General features: G+C 38.4%; 1 non-coding gene across 1 annotated transcript; it reads right to left on the bottom strand.

Moving 5' to 3' along the window:
- Nucleotides 1-15,493: 15,493 nt before the first annotated feature.
- LOC122894807 lies at nucleotides 15,494-15,628 on the bottom strand. The gene has a single exon (XR_006381852.1). It is a non-coding gene; the product is annotated as a U4 spliceosomal RNA (small nuclear RNA).
- Between the last annotated feature and the right edge of the window lie 3,027 nt (nucleotides 15,629-18,655).

Genomic DNA, 18,655 nt, shown 5'->3' with positions numbered 1-18,655 from the left:
CAAGAAACAAATATAAAAATGTGGAAACAAAAGCGAAGATGAACTTTTGGGACTTCATCAAAATCAAAAGCTTCTGCACAGCCAAGGAAACACTCAAGAAAACAAAGAGGCAACCCACGGAATGCGAGAAGGTATTTGCAAATGACAGTACAGACAAAAGGTTGATATCCAGGATCTATAATGAACTCCTCAAACTCAACACACACAAAACAGACAATCGTATCAAAAAATGGGCAGAAGATATGGACAGACACTTCTCCAATGAAGACATACAAATGGCTATCAGACACATGAAAAAATGTTCATCATCACTAGCCCTAAGGGAGATTCAAATTAAAACTACATTGAGATATCACCTTACACCAGTTAGAATGGCCAAAATTAGCAAGACAGGAAACAACATGTGTTGGTGAGGATGTGGAGAAAGGGGAACCCTCTTACACTGTTGGTGGGAATGCAAGTTGGTGCACCCTCTTTGGAGAACAGTGTGGAGATTCCTCAAGAAATTAAAAATAGAACTTCCCTATGACCCTGCCATTGCACTCCTGGGTATTTACCCCAAAGATACAGATGTAGTGAAAAGAAGGGCCATCTGTACCCCAATGTTTATAGCAGCAATAGCCACGGTCGCCAAACTGTGGAAAGAACCAAGATGCCCTTCAATGGACGCATGGATAAGGAAGATGTGGTCCATATACACTATAGGGTATTATGCCTCCATCAGAAAGGACGAATACCCAACTTTTGTAGCAACATGGATGGGACTGGAAGAGATTATGCTGAGTGAAATAAGTCAAGCAGAGAGAGTCAATTATCATATGGTTTCACTTATTTGTGGAGCATAACAAATAGCATGGAGGACATGGGGAGATAGAGAGGAGAAGGGAGTTGGGGGAAATTGGAAGGGGAGGTGAACCATGAGAGACTATGGACTCTGAAAACAATCTGAGGGGTTTGAAGTGGCAGGGGGGTGGGAGGTTGGGGTACCAGGTGGTGGGTATTATAAAGGGCACGGATTGCATGGAGCACTGGGTGTGGTGCAAAAATAATGAATATTGTTATGCTGAAAATAAAAAAATTTTAAAAAATGTGTGAAACCCATAGAGCTCAGAAATAAGTAACAATGAAACCATCTCATACAAAGCTTCCAATACCCTGCTGCTTATGGGACACCATATATTTCTATCTAAAGAGAAACTCTCAGACAAAAAATATAAAATCCATAAAGAATACATTTATGTTTGAGTTACATTTTTAAAAATTAACACCTAATTATCGCCTAGTTAAATGGGAGAATATCATCGAAAAAGTCTTTTAAAACTAACAGAAGATTGGTGGGTATTATAGAGGGCACAGCTTGCATGGAGCACTGGGTGTGGTGAAAAAATAATGAATATTGTTTTTCTGAAAATAAATAAATTGGAAAAAAAAAACAACAAAAAAAAACTAACAGAAGATTGACTAGAGAGGAAAACCAATTGGATTTCTTATTGGCAAATATAAATGCCAGAAAACAGAATAGTATCTTCAATGTGATGAGGCTTCATTATGGCTGTGTGAATGTATACTTTTGTTTTGAGTGATTATCAAAATAAAAGTCTATACCATGAATATCATTGAAGAGTAAGGCAAAAGACTTTTTCAGATACACAAATACTAAGACGATTTATTATCCATAGATACTTGATGAAAAAAAAAATCAGAAAACGTATTTTAGCAAGAAGAATGAATCCAGAAGAGTGCCTGGGTGGCTCAGTTGGTTAAGCGACTGCTTTCAGCTCAGGTCATGATCCTGGAGTTCCAGGATCCAGTCCAGCATTGGTCTCCCTGCTCAGCAGGGAGTCGGCTTCTCCCTCTTCAGACACTCCTCCCTCTCAGGCTCTCTCTCTTTCTCTCTAATTCTCTTTCTCAAAAAAATAAATAAAATCTTGAAAAAAAAAAAAAAAAGAATGAATCCAGAAGGAAGAGTGGACCTGGAGAAGCATCACTGAACTTGGGGGAAAAAAAATCACAGCTCATTTTTTTTTTTTTAAAGACTTTATTTATTTATTTGACAGACAGAGATTACAAGTAGGCAGAGAGGCAGGCAGAGAGAGGAGAAAGCAGGCTCGCTGCTGAGCAGAGAGCCCGATGTGGGGCTCGATCCCAGGACCCTGGGATCATGACCTGAGCCGAAGACAGAGGCTTTAATCCACTGAGCCACCCAGGCGCCCCAAGAGCTCAATTTTTAAAAATGTGTAACTTTTAATTTTGCTTTGGGAAACGCATTTCTATTCAATGTCAGGTATAATATTGATAGACAAATTCTTGTCTCTGCACATTTTTTCTGTAGACACTGAAGTTATAACTGTTATGAGACAGATCAAAAACATTTGGTTTTCTTAACATAATGCCCAGACTTGTACCACAAGTATCATAAACCCTTCAAAATGAAAATTATACATTCACACAATCATAATTAAGACTATAGCTGGGGGCCGAGTAAAAAGAAGAGTCAGCTTTTAATTTGGACTTCACTGTTATAAATTCCAGTAAGCGCTAATACCTAAAGTGAGATGGAATTCCCAGTATTAATCAAGAATAAATGACCTCAATCCCTAAACATCCTAAACTTGATCTGATATGAGTCTATCCTCACTACCTTTGGCATTTTTGTAACCTTTCAGCCTCTCTCTTGAATTAAAGGGTTTAAAGAAGACTATAATCTTATTACTGTAAACCTGTATTTCTGTGGTTGTAATGGGCATATTAGCAGTTCTGAGGTTGACCTCAACCTTTCAATACCTTATCATTTGATATCTCATTTTGAACATGTTATTTTCGACTTGCTTCTGCCATTAGCATTTTTCTTTGTATGAGGTCAGGTGAGTTACTTCAAGGTGAAAACAGTTGCTCAAATAAATTTTGCCATTTCATGCTAAGCACAAAGCATTTACTCACATAGTTCAGTGAATTTTAGTTGACTTAAGAAACATAGTGTCCTATTTGCCTGATGCTGCAGTTTTTAACCATGACATCTCCCAGGTTGTTGATGAGGAAGTATGAGTGTAAGACATGGTACCAACTGTGTCAAATATACAATCTGTTTGGGAGATGAGACATGGGAAACAGGATGGAGCCAGTTTATAGGTGTTTCTACTGACAGATTTGAGTAGCTTGGTTTTTGATCTGACAGGGAATGGAGACATGTTCACTTTCCAGAGTAAGCAAGTAATGTGCCCCAAATGATGTTTCAGAATGATATAAGTGGAAATCCAACCATTATCTTATAAGCTTCATAATTACAACCAAGTCTTTATGATCCATATCAAGCTTATTTGTTTATTGTGACAATTAACTTCAGCAGATATTTAGACTAAAAACTGGAATTAGCCTGTCATTCAGCATGCTTGTGGCCTGCCTTCCCCACCATCTGTTAACATGCTCTTTGGAATGCAAATTTTAACACCTGCCTATACAAAACATAATTAGAAAGATAACACTGCTGTCAAAATCATAAAATCCAACATAATTATTTCCTCTACCGTCATCCTTTTTGGCTGAACTCTGCATATTTTTGGCCTTATAAACCACTCTCTTTAATGGCTTCTTTATGATACAACACCATATTATGTTTCTTTTTAAATTATACAAATAATACAAAGAAAATATCATTGTGATCAGATTGTGGGGTAGGAGTTCTTAAACAAGAGACACAAAGTGCAATTCACAAAGAACATCAGGGCTATGTATGACTACATATGTTATCCACTATAGAACTCCAGGGGGCCATTTACATAGTAAAGATCCTGATGTGAATGCCTCCCCCAGAGTGTGTAATTTGGTGGTGGTCCAGCGAAAAAAGGATGGATTTCATGAAAGACAGTAAATGAACTTGAGATGGAAGACAGAGTAAGAGAAGATATTTCAACATCTAAAAACAACTAAGGGGGCACCTGGGTGGCTCAGTGGGTTAAAGCCTCTCCCTTCACTCAGGTCATGGTCTCAGGGTCCTGGAATCGAGCCCCACATCGGGCTCTCTTCTCAGCAGGGAGCCTGCTTCCTCCTCTCTCCCTGCCTGCCTCTCTGACTACTTGTGGTCTCTGTCTATCAAATTAAAAAGAAAAAAATCTAAAACCAACTAAGAGTATCTAGAACATTATGTCCAACATATTACAATGCAAGCCATAGATGCCAGCCACTTAGATAACTTCAAATTTTCTTTTTTTTTTTTTAAGATTTTTTTTATTTATTTGACAGAGATCACAAGTAGGCAGAGAGGCAGGCAGAGAGAGAGAGGAGGAAGGAGGCTCCCTCCTGAGCAGAGATCCCAATGTGGGGCTCGATCCCAGGACCCCAGGATCATGACCAGGGCCGAAGGCAGAGGCTTTAACCCACTGAGCCACCCAGGCGCCCCAACTTTAAATTTTCTAATAGCCATGTTATAAAAAGTAAAAATAAACATAAAATTAATTTAACACAATATATCTAAAATATTACAACTTTAACACACAATCAATATAAAAATTAGTAATGAGATAATTTACATTGTTTTTGTATTGACTCTTGGAAATTTGGTGTGTATTTTACACTTACAGTACATGTCAATTTGGACTAGCCATACTTCATGTACCCAATAGCTCATGTCTGAATAGTTAATGGTCAATGGCTAGTAGCTACTATTTTGAAATACACAGCCCTGGAACATAAACATTACCAATGGAAATCAACAAATACAAACAAACTTAGAAAAAAATAAGGAAAGGATACAATCAAGCAGTTTACTAAAGGAGAAACTTGAAATCTTAAGAGATATTCAAACTCATTAGGAAAAAAAATTAACTTTGATCAACAAGTTACAACTTTATAGACACCAAAAAATTAGATATTACTATTTGCAGAAATGTGTAGAAATGGGAGCTCCCATAATCTGCTGATAGAAATGTGAGCTTTACAGCTATTTCTAAGAGCAATTTGGCTTTCCTGTCCCTAGAGCAACATGACATGGTGAGTGAAGAAATAACACAATGAGTTCTTCAGCAAAGCCACTTACTTACATTCAAACACACAGATGTCACAAACACACAAATGCACACAAAGCATATATTACAGGAATATATGCATGCATACGGACATATAATTAGACTGTTTGGGGTCGAGGAAGAAAATGGAATAAGGAATAAAAATGGAAAAATGTAATACTGCTCATGGTAAAAAGTTAAAGTTCTCATTCTAAATTCCCAGAACCTTTTCTACGGATTCCTTTTTTTTGGGGTGGGGGGTAGGTTCACTGTTTCTTTCTTTCTTTTTTTTTTTTTTTCACATTTTAGAGGGAGGATTGTCACTTTCTGTTCACCATTTTACATATTTTTAAGATAGCTTCATTTGACTTAAATTATCTTCTTATGCCAAATCGTCCTACAACTGTATCTCCAAACAAGTCCTCTTGGATACCCTGTTTTCTTACTTCCTACTGCACATTTTCACCATCAGCAAAACTCAACACCATGAGCATTATCTTCACCCCCACCCTAGTTACTGCTGTCTTTCCAGGTTTCCTTACATCTACCACCATCATTCCTCCAGTCTCAAGCCTCATCATTCCTCCAGTCCTCCATTCCTCTTATTTTCAACACGTACCTTTCCTGTCCTGAACATCTAGGTAGCTATTAAAACTTACTGTTTTTACTTTTAACATCATTGTTATCTTATTCTCATCGCCAGCCTCTAACCCTAGAGAACTCACTATCTGCCTTCACTTTCTTTTTTTTTTTTTTAATAAAAAGACTATTTATTAACAGCAGTTTCAGGGTCACAGCAAAATTGAGAGGAATGTATTGAGACTTCTTGTATACTCCCTGCCTCCACTCATACATAGCCTCCGACATTATCAACATCCCCAACCAGGGTCATACATTTGTTAAAACTGATGAACCTACACCAACACATCATAACCCCTCAAGGTTCATAGTTCACATTAGAGTTCACTCTTGATGGTGTGTATTCCAGAGGTTTGGATGAACGTACAATGACATGTATTCATCATTATAGTATCATGTGGAGCAGTTTCACTGCTTTAAAAATCCTCTGTGTTCCACCTATTTAGCCTCCACCCCCCATTTTTTGGTTTCCATTCCTCTAGTCCATTTGCAAATTGCCAAATCTCCCGATAGCACTATTTTCAACGCATTCCTACTTTGCTCAAAGCTGCCAATGGTGCCAGTAGTGAGATTTTATTGTCTTTATTGTCTTAATTCAGTACTCACCTTCCTCAGCAATGAGAAGTGCATGTAACCCAAGCTAAGACTTTGAAACTCTCTATCCATCTATTTGGTTTCTTTTTTTAAAGCTTTTTGTTTATTTATTAGAGAGAGACCAAGCAGGAAGGGCAGAGGGAGAGGAAGAAGCAGGCTCCCTGCCAAGCCAGGAGCCTGATGCAGGGTTCGAACCCAGGACCCTGGGATCATAACCTGAGCCAAAGGCAGCCACTTAACTGACTGAGCCACCCAGGAGCCCTCCATCCATCTATTTGAATCTTTAATAGTGTGATAAAGAGATCAAACATTATTACATATTCATTTTCTTTAACATGGCCTGCCTCGAGGCCACTCCTCTGGTTCCTGCTTTTTAGCCCTCGGAGGTTACTTTGCTTTCTAATGTTTCCAAACCTTCCCATTGATTCTGTGAGCTCTTGATATTTTTCCAGTAAACTCCTCTTTGAAGTTTGTCTGATTTGGTTTCTGATGCTTGAAAGCAGAGCCTGACTGATCCCTTCTCCATTGTACAAAGAATGAACTTCTTTCCTGGTTTCAGACCTTCTCTATCTAGTCCCAGCCTTATTTTCTCTTATTCGCCAAAGCCACAGCCAGGTCAGCCATTTCACAATTCTGGAAAATGCCACGTTAGTCTTGCTTCTATGCTTTATGACATCCTGGAATGACATACCCTGTTCCATGTATCAATACCCATTTACTGATTCCTCAGGGTTCCATTCAAGATTTATTTTGTCTATGAAAACAAACATTATGTCCTATATTGTCTTTCATTATCTTTGCAGTCTGTTGGTACTTAGTGTCTGTTATTAATTTTCTAGTTGGAATCACACAATTTTGCATTTGCAGAACATTTGATAGGCCCATCTCCCTCACCCTCCTGATTTTTTTTTAACTGAAAACCTATGCCTAATCCATTGTTGGACAATTGTAGTTAAGAAGTCTTACTTACATGGAATGGAAATTTCTCATCCTATAACCCATTAGTTTCTTCATTGGTTTCAGCTTGACATTCAAACAAACTAAGAATATCTTGAATATAGGTTTAACTAGTGAACTAGTTCTCCCATTTTTGTGTCATCAATGTCTATTTTGTTGATAAAAATGCAAAAGAAAATGGGACCAAAGACCAGCACCCTCTTGGATACATATGCCCCAATATATGGATATGATATTTAACTAGCTATGAATTACTTAATAATTTGCATTTCACATATTTTCCAAAATGATATAAGATATTTTGTGAAAAGCTTTGCTGAAATCAAGATATACTAAGTCTGCGATATTCCCCTGAGCTACTATGATAATCTAGTTAATCTACCAAAAAGAAATGCGTTATTTTGTCTTGGTTTGTTCCTAGTGAATCCATGTCAGCTGATGATCACCATATGCCCTTTTAAATGTTCACCAATTGTTTAATAATCCATTCTAGATTCTTCCTGATCAGTCTCAAGTTTTGTAGTTTGTGATTTCCAGAATGTATACTTTCCTCCTTCTTGAAAAGCAGAACTCTTGACCATTTTCAGCCTCTGCCACCACTTATCTTCTCTGCGATTCTTAAAGTTGTTGATTAAAAGGACTGTGAGAATTGGACAATTTTGGAACATGCTTTGTCTGGATACAAGCATGAGCACAACTTTAAGGCAATTACATTTTCTCTGACTCTTTACTAACCTTAGGCTGTAAAACCCCCACCACCTCTCTTTCCCCTTGATTTGCATTTCAGTATGTATTTGAAGATTATGAAAATGAAATACACTCATCACCAAACTCTTCAAATATAACAGAAATAAACAAAGAAAAAAATAAAAGTCTCCCTCTCAAAAGATCCTGTTGTTGACAGATTGGAATGTATACTTCTAGACATGGTTCATGCACTAACAAACTTATTCTTATATAAATTTTGCATACCCTACGTACTGTATTGCAACTTAGTTTTTTTACCTAACAATGTATCATTAACATCACTCTGTGTGTGTCATAAAGAACAATCTCATTTTCTCAATGGGTACATGGTACTCTTTCCTAAACTATGCAAAAATGCCTTTTTATACATGTGGCCCTCTTTCTCCACCTCTTTTTCTACATGCTCTCCCTTAAGAGTAAAGGCGACACTGCATTGTGAACTACCTAGAGAAAATAAGGGCAGACGGAACTCTGCTTTGTCCCAGGGGATCTTAAGCATAGTCATGTTGTTATTGTGACATGGCAATTTATCGTTTATGATTGTTTTCACATTTTATTTGATATTCATGAAAGTCTGTGAAATAGACCAGACAGTGAAGTCATCCCATTTTTTAAGCTCTCAGAGATATTAAAATGATCTGCCTTGTGCCTTACAACAAGTTAGGGGAAGAATGAGATTAGAATCCAAGTCTTCTGTGTCCTACCTAGTCTGCTGCTTATTGCAATGGAGACAGCTACTTCCTACTCCCATGTGGGAGGAGAATAGGGCTAACTAAAAAAACCTGTGTAGTGATTCACAGGGACCTCGGGGGTAATGGTTGTCAGGAATGTGCTGCATCAGCCAGTGGTGTCGTGCTGAGCAGTGTTGGTTTGGGTAGTTTTTTTATATGGTGAGAAACAAAGAGAATGAAAATCTCTCCATGTGCTTCTTAGGCTGATCAATGATTTCTATTTAGGCAATAGACACAGTCATAGCATGCATATGAACTTATATTCTTAAATGTAAGGCTGGGATTCTTAACTCTGTCTGCACACTGGAATCACTTGGAGAGCTTTAATAAAATAACCATCCTGGGGACTTCAAACTCCAAAGAGTCTGACTCAACTGTCTGGAAGTGGGAAGCTTCTCAGATGATTCTAATATGCAATCAGGGTTAAGAACCATGGAGTGGGAGGACAACCTGAACTGTGACATTGTAATTAAGCTTTGCTAGGTTTCTGGGAAGAACCATTTCCCCCTTTCCCTGCAAGTTTGCCACCCCCATCAGAAGGGTTTCCAACTCCTTGAATTCTTGGCATTCCTCCCAGCATAGGACCACATACATAGATGTTTGTTGATCAGCTAGCCTGACAGGTGAGAAGGTTTAGCAGGCAACAAAAGAGATAGGAAACAACAACAACAAAAAGCCTCTATTTTGGAGATGGAGGGAAAAAATAAAAAGGAAGTATCACATAGTGTAAAATCAATATTTTCTTCCTAAGGGAAATTCTATTTGATTTGATCTTTTGAGTAGACAATAGCCATTAGTGTCAGGAAGACTCAGGGAGGTTGCTGTGCAATCTTTCTAGAGAAGGGGGCACGTGTCATTTCCAGAGCCTCCACGAGTCCTATTTTACTCCATGTTCACCTTCAGGGTTAATACAGTAACTCATTCCAGTTCGGTTCCTGCTTATAGTTCTGAGGTTTTAGACTTTGGGCTCAAATCCATACTATGAATTTCAGAATAGCCCTTAGCAAGCATGGTCTCCATTTAGAGGATATTTTTTAACTAGGAGCCAACACCTTGGAGGGTGTTGAGTGGGTTGAAGTCAGTCTATATTTAGAGTAACCCTTCAAGCAAGTTTGTTATCTCATTATCAACACCAAAAAGAATTGAGAAACTTTCAGACCTTTGATTACCCTGGATGAATGGTCACTCACAGATACCAAGGACAAGAAAATACCCTGGATTTTACTTCCATAAACATTATAGATTTAAAGGAACATCTTAAAATATTACTATCTCCAGATAGGTACTGTGTATGACTTCTTCCCACACTGGAAAGAAAATACCTCTGAAGCATATAGGCACAAAATAGCAAGAAACTAAGGCAATGAATACAAATAGAAAAAAAAAAAAAACCTGACAGAAACCAATAGCCCCCGAGATAAAATCAAGATAGGGAGAAAAAAGAAAAATTAAACAGGTAGCTTAATAAAGGAGAAATAATTACTGTATTCAGGAATTTTTACAAACTAGCATGTGAATAAATAACACTTTGACTCCAAACCCATGTGTTTTGTGGGACCTCAGTTAAGGGTGCAGTGGCATGTCTCACTTCACAGGCAGACCAGCACACACTTTGTTAAAAAGTGCCCTACTCCTGCTAGGGACAAAACATTCCCCACAACAAGCAAAGAGAACCCTTGCAAACAACTGGAAAGGAGGAAAATGATGCTAAGACTTAAAAGCAGAGTATGTACAACACACACATAGGAGATATTCTCTGAAGCACCAGGCCCAGGAAAACAGGTGCCACTGCACTGCAAGGCACTATAGGACCTATCTTCATAAGCACGTTACTCTCAAGAGCAAGAGATGTAACTGACCTTCTAACACACAAAAATAGACACAGAGGGTTAGAAAAAATGAGGAGACAGATAAATATGTCCCAAATGAAAGGTCAGGACCAAACCACAACAAAAGACTTAAGCAAAAACGAATATAATGTGCCTGACAGAGAATTTAAAGTAAGGATCATGAAGGGACACCTGGGTGGCTCAGTCAGTTAACCATCCTACTCTTGGTTTTGGTACAGGTTATGATCTCGGGGTTGTGAAGTTGAGCCCCCGTGTTGAGTTCGTGCTCAGCACAAAGTCTGCTTGAGATTCCTTCTCTCCCTCTGCTCCTCCTCTCTCTCTCTCAAATAAATAAATAAAATCTTTAAAAAAAATCTTTAAAGTAATGATCATAAAGATACTCACTGGACATGAGAAATGAGTGGAGAACATCTATGAGACTTAACAAAAAGAGAAGAAAGAACCAATCAGACATCAAGAACAAAATAAATAAAATTGAAAGTACATTTGATGGAATAAAATAACAGGCTAGAGGAAGCAGAGGAATGAATTAATGACCTGGAGACAGAGTAATGGAAAGAACCAAACTGCAAATGAAAGGGAAAAAAAATTATGGAATTGAAAATAGTCTTTTCAGTGATTCCATCAAGTGGAATGCTATTCACATTATAGTGATCCCAAAAGGAGAGAGAGAAAGGGGGACAGAAAGTTTATTTGAAGAAATAATAGCTGAAAACTTCCTAATTTGGGGAAGGAAACAGATAACAAGATCCAGAAGGCACAGAGATTCCTCCCCCCAAATTCACCCCTAGAACGTCCACACCAAGACACATAAAGTATTTAAAATGGCAAAAAGTAGTAATAAAGAAAAAAATTTTAAAGCAGCAAGAGAAGACAGTTATATACAAAGGAAATCCCATAAGGACATAAGCAGATTTTTGCATCAGAAGCTTTGTAGGCCCGGCAGGAGTGGCATGTGCTGAAAGGAAAAATCTGCAGCCAAGAATACCCAGCAAGGTTATCATTCAGAATAGGAGTGTCTCATACCAACAAAAATTAAAGGAGTTCATGAGCACTAACCTAACCCTACAAGAAATATTAAAAGGGATTCTTTCCCCAGTGTTCATAGTAGAAATGTCCACAATAGCCAAACTGTGGAAAGAGCCCAACTGTCCATTGAATGTTAAAATATAACACCATATACCTAAAACATGGTGGAAGGGGAGAGGAGTAAATAACAGGGGAGGCTCAGTCAGTTAAGCATCTGCCTTTGGTTCATGCTGTGATCTCAGGGTCCGGGGATCCAGCCCCACACTGGGTTCCCTGCTCTGGAAGGAGTCTGCTTCTCCCTCTCCCCCTGCCTGCTGCTCTCCCTGCTTGTGCTCTCTCTGTCAAATAAATAAATAAAATCTTAAAAACAACATCAACCACACAATATGAAGTGGTTGTATTTCATACTGTTTCACAGTAATGAAATGACAATGAACACATTATCTGTCGGTAACTACTTTGAATGTAATGGACTAAACATTCCAATCAAAAGTCATAGGGTGATAGAGTGGATTAAAAAAAAGATGCATCTATATGCTACCTAACAAGAGACTCATTTCAGACCTAAAGACTCCTATAGATTAAAAGTGAGGGGATGGAGAAACATTTATCAAGCAAATTGATGTCAAAAGAAAGCCAGAATAGCAATATTTACAGCAGACAAAATAGACTTTAAAACAAAGACTATAACAAGAGACAAAGAAGGATCCTGTATAATAATAAAGGGGACAATCCAACAAGAGCACATAACAATTATACGTTTTTATTTTTATTTTATTTTATTTTTTTTTCAATTATACGTTTTTAAACAAACAACATGGGAGCACCCAAATACATAAAATAGTTAATAACAAACATAAAGGAACTAATTGATAGTAATATAATAACAGAGGGGACTTTAACACCCCACTTACATCAAAGGACAGATCATCCAAATAGGAAATCAATAAGCAAACAGTAGCTTTGATGGATGCACTTAACCAGATGGATTTAGCAGATATATTCAGAACATTTCCCTAAATCAGAAAACACATTCTTTTCAAGTGCACATGGAACATTCTCCAGAATAGATCACATATTAGGCCACAAAACAAGTATCAGTAAATTTAAAAAGACTGAAGTCATACCATGCATTTTTTCTGACCACAATGCTATGAAACTGGAAATCAACCACACACACATACACACAAAATCTGGAAAGACCACAAATACATGATGGTTAAATAACATGTTACTAAACAGTGAATTGGTCAACCAAGGAATCAAAGAAGAAATAAAAAATTACAGGGAAACAAATGAAAATGAAAATACAATGGTCCAAAACCCTTGGGATGCAGCAAAAGCTGTTCTAAGAGGGAAGTTTATAGCAATACAGGCCTATCTGAAGAAGCAGGAGAAATCTCAAATAAACAATCTAACTTTTCACCTAAAGGAGCGAGAAAAAGAAGAGCAAGCAAAACCAAAATCCAGGGGCGCCTCGGTAGCTCTGTGGGTTAATGCCTCTGCCTTTGGCTCAGGTCATGATTCCAGGGTCCTGGGATCGAGTCCCACATCAGGCTCTCTGCTCAGCAGGGAGCCTTCTTCCTCCTCTCTCTCTGCTTGCCTCTCGGCCAACCTATGATCTCTCTCTGTCAAATAAATAAAATCTTAAAAAAAAAAATCCAGCAGAAGGAAGGAAATAATAAAGATTAGAACAGAAATAAATTACATAGAAACAATATAATTCAGGAGCTGAATTATGTAATCAGGTCCCAGTTACTTTTACATATTTCTTCTCTGCCATCCTTAGTATGTCAGATTTGTCCTTGAATTAACTCCTTTCATGGTTTCAAGACAGCTGCTGCAGTTCCAGACATAATATTCAAAAAAGGAGGTTTCTTCTCCTTTAACTCTCATAGATAGCTTTCCAAGAAATCCAAGCCAACTTCTTATATCTCATTGTCAAGAGTTGTATATATGCCCAAACCTAAACCAATCTCAGTAAGTTACTAATCATGATTAGTTCACATCCGTGGTTCTCAAGCTTTGCTGCACATTTGGGTCACCTGAGAAATTTTTAAAAATTCTGATGTTCCAATACAATTAAATTGTAATCTCTAGGGATGGACCTCAAAATAAAATATATATGAAACAGCTTTATGGAGAAGTAATTAACATATAATTCTCCTATTTAAAGTAAATAGTTGGGGTACCTTGGTGGCTCAGTCGGTTAAGCATCTCCCTTTGGCTCAGTTCATGATCCCAGAGTCTTGGGATCAAAGTCCCAAGGGGAGTCTGTTTCTCCCACTCCGTCTGCCTCCCTTCTCTCTCTCGCTCATTCTCTCTCTCTCTAATAAACAAAATCTTTAAACAATAAAATAAAATGAAGAATAAAGTGGTTCTTAGTAGTGCAATGAGTGTAACCATCACCAAAATCAGTTTTAGAGCATTTTTATCACTGCTAAAAACCCTATTGTCATTTCCCCCTAGGGACCTCCATCCTAGGCAACTACTAATCTATTTTCCATCTCTATAGATTTTCTTATTCTGGATATATTTTTTTAAAGATTTTATTTATTTATTTGTCAGAGAGAGAGTACACACAAGCCGGCAGAGTTGCAGGCAGAGGCAGCAAGAGAAGCAGGCTCCCTGCCGAGCAAGGAGCCAGATGCGGGACTTGATCCCAGGACCCTGGGATTAGGACCTGAGCCAAAGGCAGCAGCTTTTTTATCTATTCATCAGTTAATGGACATTTTGGTTTCATCTGCTTTTTGCTTATTATATATAATGCTCCTACAAGCATTTATGTATGAGTTTCCTGTGGATATATTTTTCATTTTTTTTGAGTGTATACACAGCAAAAGAATTGGTGGGTCATGTGACAGTTCTGTGCTTGATCTTTTGAAGAACTGTCCGATTGTTTTCTGAAGTGTCTGCACCACTTTATGTTCTCATGCATAATGAATGAAGTTTGCAATTTCTCTGCATCCTCATTTATCATGTCTTTCTAAAATTATAGTCATTGTAATCATCCTTTTAAAAAAAAAGATTTTTATTCATTTATTTGAGAGAGAGAAAGAGAATGAGCGGGGAAGAGGGGCAGAGGAAGAGGAGAAGCAGACTACTCGCTGAGCAGGGAGCCCAACACAGAAATCGATCCCAGGATGCCTGATCATGACCTTAATGGAAGGCAGACAATTAACTGACTGAGCCATGCAGGTGCCCCGACAGTCATCCTACTGACTATTTTTCTTTTTTTAAGATTTATCCATCCATTTAAGGGGGGAGGGGCAGAAGGAGAGAGAAACCCCAAAAGACTGGCTAAGCACAGAGTCTTGGTTGGGTCTGGATCCCACAAGTGGGAGATCATGACCTGACCCAAGAGAGTCTGATGGCCAACCAAGGCACCCAGGCGCCCCCTAATGGCTATTTAAAAAAAAGATTCTATTTATTTATATATTTTTAAAATTTATTTATTTTTATTTCTTTTCAGCGTAACAGAATTCATTGTTTTTGCACCACACCCAGTGCTCCATGCAATACGTGCCCTACTTAATACCCACCACCTGGCTCCCCCAACCTCCCACCACCGCCCCCCACCCTTCAAAACCCTCAGATTGTTTTTCAGAGTCCATAGTCTCTCATGGTTCACTTCCCCTTCCAATTTCCCTCAACTCCATTTTCCTCTCCATCTCCCTATGTCCTCCATGTTATTTGAGAGAACAAGCCAGAGGGAGGAGCACGGGGACAAACAGATTTCTGGCCAAGCAGGGAGCCCAATGTGGGACTCAATCCCCAGGACCCCGAGATTACCATCAGAGCCCGAGATTAAATCAGAGTTTAACTAAGCCACCCAGGTGCCTCCCTAATGGCTAATATTTTGAAGTGGTATTTCACTGTGGTTTTGATTTGGATTTCCATATGCAAATTGCAATTCCACAAAGCTATAAACACAAAGCTATAAACACATCTTTTCATGTGTTTATGGATCATTTTGTCTTCTTTAGAGAAATGTTTATTAATATTATTTATACATTTTAATTAGCAATAATCACGCCTCAGATAAACCTCATTGGCTACGATACTGCCACTGCACAAAGCTTATTATTTGTCCATTTTAAAATTGGGTTTTCTTCTTATTAAGTTGTTGAAGAGTTCTTTATATATTTGACACAAGTTCCTTATCAAATACAGAATTTGCTAATACTTTCCCCCATTTTGTGGGTTGTCTTTTCAGTTTCTTGATGATATCCTTTGAGGCACAAAGGTTTATAATCTTGATGAAGCCCAATTTATTTATTTTTCTTTTTTGTCATGTGTACTTTGGTATCATATCTAGGAAATCCTGCCAAATCTGAGGTCATGGAGATTTACCCCATGTTGTCATTTTTTTTAGAGGGAGGGAGAGAGGGTCAGAGGGGCAGACACAGAGGGAAAGAGAGATTCTTAAGCAGGCTCCACAGCCAGTGTGGAATCCAACATAGGGCTCAATCTCATGACACTGAAATCAAGACCTGAGCTGAAATCAAGAGTTGGATGCCTAACTGACAGAGCCATCCAGGTGCCCCTCTATGTTTTATTCTAAGAAATTTATAATTTTAGCTCTTGTAATTGTGTCTCTGATCTATCTTAAACTAAATTTTGTGTATGGTGTGAGGAAGGGATCCAATTTACTTCTTTGCATGAGAATATCCAGTTATCCCAACACTGTTTGTTGAAGAGATTATTCTTTTCCAAGAATAGATTGGATTGTTTTGGCATCCTGGAGGAAATCAATTGACTGTGAATGTGAGGGTTTTATTGCTGGGCTTTCAGTTCTACCTCACTGATCAATATGCCTCTTCTTATATTAGCACCACACTGTCTTCGTTTCTGTCGCTTTGTAGTACATTTTGAAATCAGAGTGAGTCCTCCAACTTTATTCTCCTTTAAGCTTGTTTTGGTGATTCTGGGTTCCTTACATTTCTATATGAAATTCAGGATCAACTTGTCAATTTCTACAAAAGAGCCAGCTTGGATTTTGACAGGAAGATTGGTAAATTGGGAACCCACATTGAGGAAAGGGAGGTAGAACATTTTTTTTCATTTTTACTTTTCCTTCTCTGCCTGCTTTTTTTTTTTTTTTTCAGCTTCTCCCTCTTCTGGGTTTGGGAGGGATGAATGGATAACACGTAAATGGGCAAAGGCTGGTGTGATTTATAGTTTTCTTACATTTGTGGAAATGTCTCTCTTTTGTGGAACAGTTTTATGGATTCTTTGGCAAAACTGTGGTGGACTTCCACATACCTTTTTATGCCAAAGGCAATCTTTCCTCTGGGTAACCCTCGGTGATCTCCCCTCACCATTTCTGTCCTCTAGTTGTACATCTTTTTTTGGGATGGTGGAGATGGGGGAATAAGGGGATGAGAGGATGTGGCGGCTGTCAATCAGAGGTAGTTTCCTCAGACGAGGTTCTTTCAGAAAGTTCCTATAGCCAGGGTGGCTACCTATAGCCAGGGTGTCCATTTGGCTCAAGGAATTCATGCACTTTTGACACATCAAGTGGTTGTAGTGCAGTGCAACTAACTCTAACTCCCCTCTCCTTTGTCTTGATTTCATAGTAGTTCTAGCCAGTCTCCTGCCTTCAAACTTCTCCAGATAAGAACAGGCATTAAGTCTAAGACTTCTGGGATCCTTGTCAAGCTCTCTCAGGCCTCCCTGCTCTGCTCTGGTAGTAAGTACCCTGGGGTAGGCCTAAAAGTTTCTGTAACTCAGCCAGCTTTCAACCAAGGAATGAGATGTAGTCTCACCTGTTTCAGGCAATTTCAACATCTGTGAAGATTGTCCTGGAATTCTGTGTACTTGAGGGAGTGTGGAGGAGAAGGAAAAAGAGCAGAGCTTTTACTAGCCTATATGACTTTGTATGAGTTAGGAAAGGACCTTACTCCTCCAGATACTTTACCGCCATTTGCTGGAAAATTGTTATTACACTATATAAATCTCATGACTGTAGAGTGAATGGTGCCCCCTGTAGTTGTGCAACATACATGTAGCACAGCTGTAAAGAGTGTAAGAGGAAAAAAAATCCCAGTATCCTTTGCTTCTCTGAATCCCTTTCAAAGATCCTTTTTTTTTTTTAAAAGCAAATTGTTTTCTTATATGTAGATTATGTGTGATAAGGATTTTATCTTTTTGTTGATCCTGCAAAGATGAATCTAGTCCTTATCCTTCCAGTGTGGAAGTATTTATTGCCATGCATCTTCAACTTTGTGGCCTTAGATGAAATTCTGAGAAAACAGAGAAGTCTCACTTTACTTTTTGTTACTGCCATTTGTTGGCCAACTGTTAGGCAGAATGCAAAGGTAACTTACAGGAATCCAGAAATAACAGCCCTTTTGAAGTAGAGTGCAAAATATGTACAATAAAAAATCCCCCACCTAAGAAGTTAGCGGTAACCAAATTTACTTGGGCAAGAATGTGTCAAAAAATTTAAAAAGTCCCAGTTTATATTTTGGGGCCAAATATGTCAATAATGGATATTTGATGAATGAATGAGAAAAATGAATCAATGAATAATCAAATTAAGGCCATCTGAGAATTTTTTTTAAAATTTCATTTATTTATTTAACAGAAAGAAAGATCACAAGTAGGCAGAAAGGTTGGAAGAGAGAGAGGGGGAAGCAGGCTCCCCGTGGAGCAGAGAGCCTGATCCAGGACTCGATCCCGGAACCCTGAGATCATGACCTGAGCTGAAGGCAGAGGATTAACCCACCAAGCCACCCAGGTACCTCTGCCATCTGAGAATTTGAATCATTTCTTTGAGTTCATCAGGTTATTTCTGTGAGAATCTACCCGTATCAATTATATTAGTTTCCCAGATCTTCATAAGAAATTACCACAAATGCAGTGACTTAAAACAACAGAAATTTATTCACTCACAGTCTTGGGCCAGAAGTCCAAAATCAAAGTGTTGAGAGGGTTGCGTCCTCTTGGAGGCTCTGAAAGAGAATTCATTCCATGCCTTGCTCTTATCTTCTGGTGGCAGCTAGCAATCCTTGCCATCTTTTGGCGTAGCTGCATAACTCCAATATCTGCTTCCATTTTCACACAGCTTTCCCCCTGTGTCCCTCTTGGGTTTATACTCTTCTTC

This window comes from Neovison vison, chromosome 13, assembly GCF_020171115.1.
Source record: "Neovison vison isolate M4711 chromosome 13, ASM_NN_V1, whole genome shotgun sequence".
NCBI classification, from domain to species: Eukaryota; Metazoa; Chordata; class Mammalia; order Carnivora; family Mustelidae; genus Neogale; species Neogale vison.
Note: the sequence above shows the minus strand (reverse complement) of the source record. Positions and strands in the feature narration are given on the sequence as shown.